Below are 12,438 nucleotides of genomic sequence, written 5' to 3'. Positions count from 1 at the left end.
GGAAAACCTAAAGATTTTCAAATGGGCTTCCCAGATTAGAGTGGCCATCCTTCTTGGTGAATCCAACTCATTTTCTTTGAATCTCAGATAATCTCTTTCTTTAAGGAATTAATTTCTTTCTTTCTCTTACTGCTTTCTTAGATTTTAATTCCTAAATTTGGGTGTTACCTGGTTATTTAGGTCCACATAAATTCAGCGTGACAGAGAGAGTAAATTTATAGTCATAAGACTGATCTAAGGGCCCCTGTCAGCCTAACCTCTCCAAATGTATGAATATCACCAGGTTCATATGCCTTTCTAAGAACAGAAGTAATACATTTTTTGAAAGTTGTGCTGAGCAGTTCCACTGTAGGAACGTGTGACTTTCCAGTTGTGAAACAGCTGTGAACAAATTACATTTCTCTTGTATTATTTTTTTTTTTTAATTTCAGTAAATAATACACGATAGTGGTGTGATCATGATTACTTTTTTGTGACTTGTTAGGATTTTAAATCTAGCTTTTTTTGAGATACATCAGAAGTATGTTTGCTTCGTTATTGGATAAGCTTAATCCTTGCAATTTATTTGCCTGTGCAAAACATGTAAATAAAATGCCAAGATTTATCTTGCCATACTCATTTACAAAATACTGTGATAACAAACATACTTGTCAGTAAATTCATTCTACAGAAAATTTACTGTCAGCAAATATAAATCAGATGATGTTTCTTCTCCATCCTTGTCAGCCCCCATCAACTGGAACCAGTAGCCTGGAGCTTGAAGTCAGTGTAAGGTTTACTTTTTAGATGTGTAGGAGCAAGAATGAGCCCTGAATGAATAAACTAAATTTATGCTTAAGTTCTTAAAAGCAACTATGAATTATATACGGCATTAAAATATACATTTTTCTGACCTGTGCTTTGTAATTTTACTTGCCTCATTGGTTTGTGCACTTTTACATTTTTCAGAGCTACATTGGCCATCCTTTGGGTTTGAATTTGAAGGCCAATAGCTAAACATCCTGGTAGGAATCCTACAAGGCATTTAAATGTGTGGTCAGTTATTGGTCTTGTGATTTGTGACACTGAAGCTAAAGCATACAATGAGGAACTTAGCAAGACTGGAGTAATAAATATTTCTTAGAATCTTGGATCATGGCTGAGATTATATTGAGCTGTTGTGTTTTCCTTCTGCACTAATTAGCATTCCCTTTTATTAATTTATAAATAATTTAGCAAGGACCTGTTCCTATTTTGTATTTAAATTCCTTGGGGAAAATTTATCTTTTCACTTTCCTTTTCTGCTTTTCAATTAATCTACTTTCACTAGCATATACTTTATTCTTGATACATTCCTAAAAGTCATTCTCATTAGTTTCATTGACTGTCATTTCTGATTTTTATTATTTTTTCCCAAAAGTGTTAAATCTTTATTCTCTTTTTACATTATTACTATTTCATACTCTAATATTGTGCATAACAGAGTGTGCAGTTAATATTATGTATTTTTAATTTGAGTGATCTCCTGTCAGGTCTTATTAACTATTTTCATTTTACTTGAATTGAGGTACAGACTTTTGGTATATTTTATTCCAAATCTAGGAGATCAGTGCTAATCTAGGAATGTAGACTTTGTGTTTCCTGATAAATAAATACTGTCACAATCAAGTGTACTGATCCAAATTGTATGCCTTGATGAGATGGGCATTCCTAGGTATGAAACTGAGCAAAGTTAGTGCCAAACTGGGGTGTTTTGAAACAGAAAAAATAACACTGCAAAGCACAGTTGTTTCACAGGATTAATTCACGAGATGGCATTAGAACTGTATGAACAGAACAGACAACACATATGGCTGGTTTTGATTATATCTTGGCAAACTAAAGTGTCCATGGTTAACCACGATGGGTTTCTAAAGTAACATTAGACAACAAACATTTTCATCTTACTGGAAAGAAAGAAAGAATGAAAATAATTTTATTTTGGCCATAAAAAGGGACCATTTTCTTGTCCTTTATTTTCTCTGCGTACAGTTCCTCTTTGTAGTGTATTTCCCATACTTCTGTTTTAGAGGTTAGTTACTTTTGCTATGTATTTTCTAGTTTACTTTTTAGTAGATTGTGTACAGTGAGGGGAAGATGAGAAAGCTGCATGAATAAGTAGGCTTCAGAACTAGAAGGGATAGCATGAATGAGCTTAGCAAGGTAAAACAACCAGAGACCTCTCCTATCAGAGATCATTATACTGTAGTTGATAGCCCACTCTAAAACCTACATATGAATGTTTCCTGATGGTATGTGACACTCAGATAAACTGATGTGAATGTGCATACCATAGATTTTACTGTTTTGATATATGAAGAGCATTTCTATTGATCCTGTCAACACTAATATCAGTAATGGGTATAGTGGGGTATGTTTTTCTAACTGTTCCTACTTAGAAGACATTAGAATACAGTTTTATGTTAACTTTAACAAATATCTTGGTTTTCATTGAAGCTATTACATAGAAATTTTGTAAAACATTTGAAATTTATTTTGTGAGTGTGCTAGAAAAAGACTGCTAGAGCATAGGTCTAAGCACACACATACACACACACACATAATCATGCACACACAGATGCCTTTCAGCTCTTCCAGGCAACCTTATTCCCTTAGAAATGCCAATATGTCATTTAGCTCAAGTGGAGACTTTGCCCTTAAGTCATCACCATTCTAAACCAATCTGATAACATAAAGCCTGATGGAAGTGACAGCAAGTACTGTAAGTTACACCACGTGCAGTGTAACTAGGAGTAGCGCTTTTTCATGTCCCTTTTCTGCATGGCTTTCTGCAAAGCACGTATGGTATGGTGGTCAAAGGTCTAGGTGCAGCAGCACGTAAAGCTTTCAAAGTACGTGAATATCACGCCACAAAACAAGATGCATTCGAGATCAACAAAGCAAAATGTTAGGTTCACTTGAAAAATTCCTTTCCCAATTTATGTTCAAAAGCCTGAGATGGATTGGTAGTTACAACTGAAAGTCTTTTCTCACTAAATATCCCTTTAAAAATATATTTTAAAGCAAGTGTTTGTTTTCATATCAAGCAAACTGATTGCATTTTTTTTGCTATTTTTACCTTAGCAGCATTACCAAATGATGGACTACTTTTTAATTCTGTTTTTTCACTCACAGTGTGGAGCAGAGCAAATGCAATAGATAAAGCATATGGTGCAGGAGTATTTATCAACAAGTTTATTTCATGTTTTAGCTGTCAGGACTGTTTTAGGCTTTTTATAGTTGCAATTTTTTTTCTTCTCACTGTCATTCCTAGCCTTGCCTCCGTGGTTTATATTTAGATTTAGGATGAAACCAAAAGATCAATTAGCGTTCCTGAATTTGAAGCTTTAATGAAAATACTTTTTTTTTCCTTCAAGACAGCAAAATTAGCAGTAACTCAACACAATTTTGTTTTGGCAAAACATTAATGTGAAAAATTTGTATACATATTAAAAAGAACTCTTAATAAAAAACAAGGAAAGGAGCAGATTTTTCCTGCTGAAAAAAATCAGAACATATTACTTACAGTGATAAGATATCTGGAGGACAGATGGAGACTAAAGGATAAAGAAGACTGAATTTAAAAGAAATTAGAAACCTTTGAAAGGTTTAAGAATATAAGATACAGGTCTTCCCAAGTAAGGTTGTCTTCAGTGGAAGCTGCGAGGCTGGATTGGTAAGCATCATGACAGTTTGTTAACTGGATAATATAGAGAAATACCTCTTAGAGTTGATCTGAAGAAAACACAAAATAAGTAGGTTTTTCTTTTTTATCTCTTCATCTATCTCTGAATGTGGTAAAGTCTTTTGTTGTTAGCTGGATGTAGGAAATCTTATTGATTCTTGAATTTTAACTTAAAAATGGTAAAGGAAAAAAACTGATTTCGCAGTGACTGTCAAATTGTACGACGTTCTGTCCCTAGACATGACAGTCCTGATGCCCAGTGTTCAGTACTGTGTTCTGAAAGTGCCCAGACATAATGTAGTTTAATGTCTAAGCGGACGTGAACAGCAGGTTGCTCTAGCAGCTGACCCCACCGAGTATTCATGCAGAAGTAAAGCCTACTTTGCTAATTTTAGCCAGACATATGTATCAAGGCAAGGAAAAGTGCTTAAACCTGAAAAGTCTTACAGTGAATTTATGATAGGTGTATTGCAGCAGTGACGAGAGTGTGATTTTTGAGTCTCTCCTGACTCACAAACTGTAAAAGAGCAAAGTCTAGACTAGGGTTATGCCACAAGGCTCACAGCAGAGCTGGGCTGTTAGAAGGTCTGCCAGGTAATCTGAATTGTGGTTGTAATCTGAGTCCCAATACTGCTCCTTGGTGACATAGAATGGAGCAGGCACTGATAAATTACTCTGTGACCAGCTCAGTCCCATCTTGAAAATGGAGCAGTAGACCTAGCAGTAAATTACTGCCATAAACCCTCTTCCCATAGCCTCTGCAAGGTATGCAGCAACTCTCTTGTGCTTTGTGCCTGCAAAAACCTCTGCGTCTTTGGCAAAAGATGCGTATTTCAGCCACTTTTGGCATGCTACAATATGCTTTGGTTTCTTGTCCTTTCCTGAAGAAAATACGCTGTCCTTCCTGTGATTAACAGATCACACACAGGCATGTGCTGGCTAACATGACCTTACGTGGTTTACAGTCATTGCTGTTAACTGATTTCAAATACACCTGCTTCCATTTTGTTGCTAAATTAAAAGGCTTACCTCACTGCTGACTTGAAGGTGAGAATATTAAGTGACAAAATTACCGTTGCACATTCACCCTCTCCATCACAGCTGCAGAATTTCCATCTAAAACTGCCATAAAGACTTACCTAAGTTGTCATGTGCCCTTTTGCATTGTGGTAATGCCAGGTTTGAATGTGCTGTATTCAGCTGTGTAATTTACTTCTAGAGGGAAAACCAGATCATTAATAAAGAGTAGGAATAATAATAGGTGATAATCAAGATAACTAGTGGTAATATAAAATAGAAACTTTTTAACAACCTTGTGAGAAACTGATATTATAGTTTCATTTTATTTCTCATATCTGCAAAAGAAAATATGACTTTCAATAATTGGAGATGTTAAAATCTTTGTCTAATAGGCACCAAAGCACATTATACCAACATATCTCCATTTCAGCATTGTAGAAATACATGTGAGAGTTCTTGGCACATCTTCAATTTTTTCATGCATTCAAAAGTATTTGAAGGTATTTTTAGAGTGATTTTTTCAATCCATACTATATACTTGCATGTGATGGACTTTTGGCATCTGTAGCAGTGCCCTCTACAGAGTACACAAATGCACTTACCCGAGTATTTGTTCATAATTTATCAATGGCATGCTAATTCCTATACAGTAACTGTGTTATAATAGAGATATTTCAAAAATCTGGATAATAGTCCTTCTGCTTTGTGGCTTCCTTTTGCATAATTAAAACAATTTACTAAATTTTAAGAATGAAGTGCTAATTATCACATAATCATAGCAATTTTTCAGTATGCTGCAATAATGGCAAAGTAGAGAACAGAAATAAAATACACATTTACATATGGTATAAAGAACTGTATAAGACACCCTGTGAATCAGTTTTAATGCTAAGGGTAACTTAGATGACTTCTGATAAAGTGTGATTTCCAAAAATCTTTCCCAATTTAGATAAAATTCAAATGTGTAAACTATTGAACAGATGTTGAAGGCAAAAACTTAGGTTGTGTGTGTTGTTGCTCTAGTCTCAGTGCAGTGTCAGTAGTTAACTGGCCTCTAGAGATGCCAAATTCTCTTTTTTGGCTATAGTTAAAATATAAATAATCTGCACTCCTGACTTAGGTAACTAATGAGATGTCTGTACTTAATGGAGAAACTCTTGATAAATTCCTCTGAGCTTTTTACTTTTAAAATCAAACCATTTATTTATGGAATATCTTAACTGAAGGGCAAATGCTGTTTTCTTTTATCAAAAGCTAATCATATATCCTTTCGGTTTAGAGCTTTTTGAGGCAAATTGGATAGATATTCCCAGCTAGGTTTTGCAGGTAGACAGTAGTACTTAGAATTTTCAGAAAGCTTTGAAATGGAAAATAATCACTGATTGCTCTTGAAACTAGGTAAGAAACCATTTTCTCATTCTGACATTTAAACCCCCTTCAGATTCAAATATTTTTCCATCATATTCTATAGAAACAAATGACACACGGCTTTTACTAAAAATCAAGATAAAATTATAAGGTAATTTAATTAGCCTTGAAGTTAAATCCTTCATTTTGTACTCAGGATATCCAAGTTTGTGTCCCATTCTTCTACATTCCAGGTGAGTCCCCTGGTTATGAAGTTACCTACTGTTGTTTGATAGTTCTTTCATTCATTGATTCATTCATTTTTCATGAAGGAAAGAGCAATTCTGTTTTGTAACTGATTAACTATTCATTAGAGCATAAGCCTGAGTGTTCCAAATCCTAGGGTTATCTTCTACAACAAAGTGAAAATACAGTCTTTGTTATCTATTAAATACAAAAATAATTCCATTAAAATTCATTTTTTGAATGTAGACAAGGACAATTTTTGCTTTGTGTTCTACTATTGTAAACCCAGAATAATTTACACCATTTTAAGAAAAATGGAAATCCAGAGTATCACATATATCTAGGAAAAGAAGATGATTTTTTGGTTTTTTTAGGAATTATTTACTGTGAAATCTAAATGTAAGCTTTAAATCTATTAATATATCTAGCTTTGTAGCTTTTCAAGGAGACTGTATTAATTCAAGCAGAAAATGGTTATAGTTAATCATTTTTATTTTCATGTGTATCTCTGTCATATATCATAGAGGAAAGTAAAAGATGTTACAATAATTATTATTTTTAAAACTTGTTCTTTGTAAGTCTCTTGCATATTTTTCAATTTCATTCATGTTTTGAGGAAATATTCAATTTTAATATGACTTCTCAGCAGTTTCATTTATATATATACTGAATTTTTCTAGTCAGTAAGTAGTATTTAAAATAGCTATTTCCCATTATTAATTGAGTTATGTTACTACTATGCTCAGTCCAAATTTTATTCAAATAGAATCACTTTTTCAGTGCTGTCCCAACGCAGATTTTGGATGTGGGCCTTCAGACAAGTATGTGGTTGAGCAGCTGAACACATAGCCATAATCCAGTTTCATTTACATTACAGAACAAGAGGTGTCTTAACTGTCCACCATTAGGAAGCAATGTTTCAAAGGTTTGAACTCAGTAGAAGTTAACTTGGTATCTAAGTAGATAAATACTGACTGTTACAATTTTGCAAGTATTTTCTGGAGTTGCGATTTGCTTTGATTAAAATTTATCACACTAAAGATGTTGAGTTTTAATTTGTTTGGGAACTGATTCTTCTTATGTAAATGAAAGGTTTAGTAGAAGTCTTGCTTTAGTAAGGTTCCCATATAGAAAAAGTACCTCAAACATTAGCTATGTTCAAGGGCCTTGAGTAATGAATCTAAATAATTAATTTTAGAATTTACTTTTTAATAACGGCTTACCTCTGAAGACTTTAAGACTCATGCTTTAGTTTACAAGCGAACAGCTGTACCTTGTCAGGCCAAGCTACTGCTTCTTACTTCTAATATACCTCTAATACAGCCACGTCAGTAGCATACCTGAAACCGTCACTATTTAACATTAGCCAGTTTTGCTTCTGAGGGACTCTGCAAGATTGAAATCCCAGCAATCATGTCAATCATGTTTTCATAAAATAATCTACCTACTTCCATTTTAGTTATCCATACTTCGATATTAAAAATCCAGTTGCTTCATGCTTTTTTAATACAAGTACCTAACTAAATTGAATTTCAGGCCATTTATTAAAATTTAAAGCCTTGAAGAGCTACACAATCAACCTGTGGTCCAGAACCTGTATTCTGACTCCTTTGGGTTTCTAATCAGTGCAAGATAGATTATAACAATCAGGCTTTTTAAAAAGTTGCAACATTTTCTGTGGTCTTTTTATGATCATGTGTCTGACTAGTTGAATATTTCTAGGTTTTTTTTTAGTCTGGCAGTGATCCACTCATCCAAGGTCTTAGTGCTGAACAACAGCTAGCTAATCTTACAAAGGCACTTTTAAATTTTACCTATGTACACATAGTAAAAGAGTTAAGAATTGGGGGTTTTATTGTAATTAAACTTCTAGAACATAAAGTCTATGCTTTCAAGGTCTCTTCAGTAGTAAAGCAATCTTGATTAATTACTCATATTTCTCTGTGAAAGCTGTGGATGGTTTAACTTAATAATGACTTTGCAATGAATAAAATTGCAAGCTTCAAAAATGATAAATATTTTACAAACTCTACTTAAAACTCTCTGACTCAGAGGAAAAATTACAGTCTAATATTTGCATAATCTTAATACTTCATCATATTGTTACTTGACATTTCTGAAAAACCAAGAGAAAGATCAAGGCGGTAAGATTCAGCTGTGTCTGTGTTGCTGCAATGCCACATAATTTGTACACATCAAGATGCTGCACAATTCCATTGTCAGTACATTTGAGGTTATTTTCTTACAAGAGTCATGTGAAGGAGTGGGATAATGCTAATACATGGCTCATTTTTCACAGCAAAATAATTTATTAGTTTTTGATTCTTGACTCATCAACTCTTCAGCTGGCATTCTTTCCACAAAAAAATTAACTCTGCTAATCAATATGTCCAGGTGCCAAACTTTTATGCTACTAGTAAGTCACTGAAATGTACCAGTGTTGTTGTGTGAGCTAACTCACATCATGAAAGGATTATTTGCTAGTTAAATAAAACACAGAATTTCCTCAGTATGCACACACATAAGCAAATATAATCCAGCACCAAATACCAACGTTGTACTTCCACTGGTTTTATATATGTTATTTCCCAAAGGCTGATTTTCAGGAAGCAGTAAATTGAGCAGAAATTAGTAGTTTATACTGGTGTCTGAATTCTGAATTCAGTTTCTGCAGCAGCATCAGACTAGTTTTGCTTGCAGCAAAAGGGTCGCTTTGATTTGCTTTCTGTCAAAAAAGTATTTTTAATAGGTCTGGTGTTTAGAAATCTGCTATGCATGAAGAGGTTTCTCTATACAGCATTGCACTTCTGGCCTTTCTGCCTGACTCATGCTATTTACTGAGTTTTCTCCAGCAGCCTCTGTAGCTACTGGTTTTCACTAACCAGTAGTTTGCTTTCACAGATGCTTCTTTCTTAGTGGAGTCTTTACTTAACTCATTCTCTTCCACTGGAAGCTGAATGTGGGAGTAATTTTATTCAGTTATACTTCCTTTGCACATACTCTATGCCCTTACTATTTTATTTCCTCTGAAATGTTCATTTTTTATAGCTATCCATTCTAACTCATTTTCCTTTGAATTCAGTTCCCTAACTACTTCCTTTTGAGCTGTACTTGAAAGGGCTTGAAGGTTCAAGTCTTTTCTCTGGGTTTGGGGTGGGGTTTTTTTTGTATTCTTTCATCTTTCTGTAGAATTTCACGTGTCTCAAAGTAGGTCTGTGTTATGATTCTGTAAGTCAGGAAATACAGTTAATAGATACTTTTCTTATTTCTTAAAAAAGGAGTGTTTTAACATTGTAAATTATTAAATACCCAAAGTATATTTCTTTCATTTAAAAAAATCATACTATTCACTTTGAATTCTGATTTATATTGTAATAGATATTATTCATAGAAAGGTATATTTGTAGCACCGTTTCCTAAGCAGTACTGAACTACAAGATCTGACTTCCCATCAATGCACTACAAATTTACATGTAGTAAATTAAAAAATAAAGAATACCTTCCTATAGTTTTTCTTCTGTTTTTTGTTTTCATGTAATGCTGATCCATGTCTTTTATTTGCTCTACTGCAGGAAACTCATCAGTAAAATCTGTCTGGCTGATATTTTTCACCTTGTTAAATAAAACCAAGATAATTAGACAGAATCACACAAAATCGTGTCTGCTTTTCTTCCAGTATAAAATAAAGGAATTGGAGGTATTCTTGAACTTGTTGATAACATATGTTTTGAGGATAGAATGTTTACCACAAGAACTGTTATATTTCTGAGACTATATGAGAAGAAAAAATATACATGGGATTGTATCTTCAAATAGCAAAAGGAGCATGTTTAGTTATATTTTATTTAATTATATAAGTTTGTCCTTAATTCTACCTGCCTGAGTTTTCACTCTACTTGGGCAAGCTTGGTCTTTCTTTCCAAATTTCTATTTTGTTAAGGGAGAAACACCTTCTTATCATTTAAACAAATTCTACTGGAAGTGAGGAAATACTAATACTGGCTTAGAATCAGCTGCCATTTATCTTTTGTTGTCAGTCTTTGCCTAATATCATCTTTGGCATTTCTGATTGATTTACTGTCTGATCCATACTATAGGGATATTTTATGCATCTTTGCATTAGTTCTGCTCTTTCAAACATTACACCTCTAGGCATCTCATGAGTAAAGGCTGGCAATTCTACATCTTGGTCAGTTATTTACATCTTCATATCCCATTTCCACCTTCAAAAATACAAAAATCCCTTGGCCTTGAAAATGTTTAATTTTGATGATAAACAGGATCTGGAAGCATATTGTTTGATTTCTGATATTCAGCTCCCATAGAATTTTTTGCAGGCCATGACAAGTGAGGCTAAGATTTATTTTGTGTGACAGAAACCCTGGCTATACAGACATGCTATTTCTGTCTCTGCAATCTGGTAGAATTGCAAGGCAATATCAGATTTAAAAAGAAGATGCTGCACAGCACCTTTGTGAATACTTTTAGGTAAAAAGATACACTGTTTTTTCCGTCCTGTTGTTCTCCATAACACTCAGCTATATTTGGTTATAGAAAGTGGATTTGGTGGTTTTCTTGCAAGATCTTCAAAGCAGCATATGTAATTAAATTGATTTCAGTATGCTTTGACAAGTTACTTTTAAAGATTACAGATTTCTGGAAATAAAAACCTAGGACTTGACTTCATTACTCCCAGACATCTCCTGTTCCTCTCTTGGATACTCCATACCAATAGAGTATTTTACAATGAAGGTGTGGGTTCTTTCCTGGGTTTTGGGGTTTTTTAATTAAAGTGGAGTTCAGAAGATGACTAACAGTGATGATTTTCTGACAGTAATATAGTTTAACATGTCATTACATTTTTTTGGTTTCTTGGTCAGGACATTTTCTGTTTAACCCTTTAAAATGGCATTATCAATAAAACATTGTATAGCCTCATTCTTTGAAATCATGATGATAACAGTTTACTAAATGTTACTGGTTAACTGAAAATACCTAAATATCTGTCTTCATTAACAGCCAAAATTTCTGAAAAGACTTGTGAAAGATTTAAATAAAGTATTTAAATAGTGGAAAATAATTTCTTGTACTTAAAATATTGTAGGAACCAGAGTGCTGCTTCTGTTCTGTTGAGCACTTCTTACCCAGCTACTGTGAGGTATTGTTGTATTTTTTAAGTTTACTCAGAATTTAAGGCTCAGAACACAAGAAAACTTCTGTTGTTGAAATGTGGAAATTAATCCCATAATGTTTAGTAATCAACTATAATTTATTTTATTTCTAGTGACAGAAGGTAAATGCATTACCTGTTTTACACATGGTTTTATTCGGTTCTTGCCTCTTTACCGGCAGTTCTCTGTTGGAAAGGATTTCACACAATAGTTCCAGGATATTTTCCTTATACAGTGCCCAGTACACCATCTTCAGAGAAGGAAACTAAAGTCTTGCAGGCACATGGAAATGGTGTGTGTGTGGGTGTGGGGGGGGGGGGGAGCGGTGTGTGGAGGGGAAAGGCACTGAAGTTTATATAAGTGGAAGAAAAAAAAATAAGGGCGATAAAACACTGAACAACAATAGATATGACAGTAGAGTTCAGGGAAGAAAAACCAACAAATTTCTGAATGCCTGACATAGGTAGGCTATTGCTAACTATTAAATGTAAACTGAGTAGTATAAATGACCATTATGCATCCAGTCCTTGTGTCTGAGAGTTACAAGTAATACTGATTTTATAGTGCTGCTCACTATGTGTCAGTTTCTTGAGTTTTCTATTATTTTAACAACTTGTTGTAATCAATCATCTTTTTTTTTTTTTTGGTCTTTTTACATTCTCCTTAGAGGATAATTGCATTTAAAAATGGCTTGTGTAAATATTTATCTTTTATTCAAATAACTTCAGTGAACATTTATCAGAACCCTAATTTTAAAATTGAAAAAGTTTTTCAATTAAAAATCTTGGTCATGTAACTCAAAATGTGGAATTATCATATGCAGCCTGTACCTAGGTAAAATTCAGTAGGGGACCAGTTCAGTTTTAGAAATAGTTCCCTATTTTCTTTGGCTTGATTTTGAGTGCCCAGCAGGAGATACTTGAGCATCCACTAACAACACTAAAACCACAG

General features: G+C 33.8%; 1 protein-coding gene across 1 annotated transcript in view; it reads left to right on the top strand.

Annotated features, from left to right (window-relative positions):
- Window positions 1-12,438, top strand: part of SGCZ (sarcoglycan, zeta) — a 207,735-nt gene that overhangs the window by 170,402 nt on the left and 24,895 nt on the right. The window lies entirely within an intron of this gene.

The sequence above is a fragment of the Eurypyga helias genome, unplaced genomic scaffold, assembly GCF_000690775.1.
Source record: "Eurypyga helias isolate BGI_N326 unplaced genomic scaffold, ASM69077v1 scaffold2184, whole genome shotgun sequence".
In the NCBI taxonomy this organism is placed as follows: domain Eukaryota; kingdom Metazoa; phylum Chordata; class Aves; order Eurypygiformes; family Eurypygidae; genus Eurypyga; species Eurypyga helias.
Note: the sequence above shows the minus strand (reverse complement) of the source record. Positions and strands in the feature narration are given on the sequence as shown.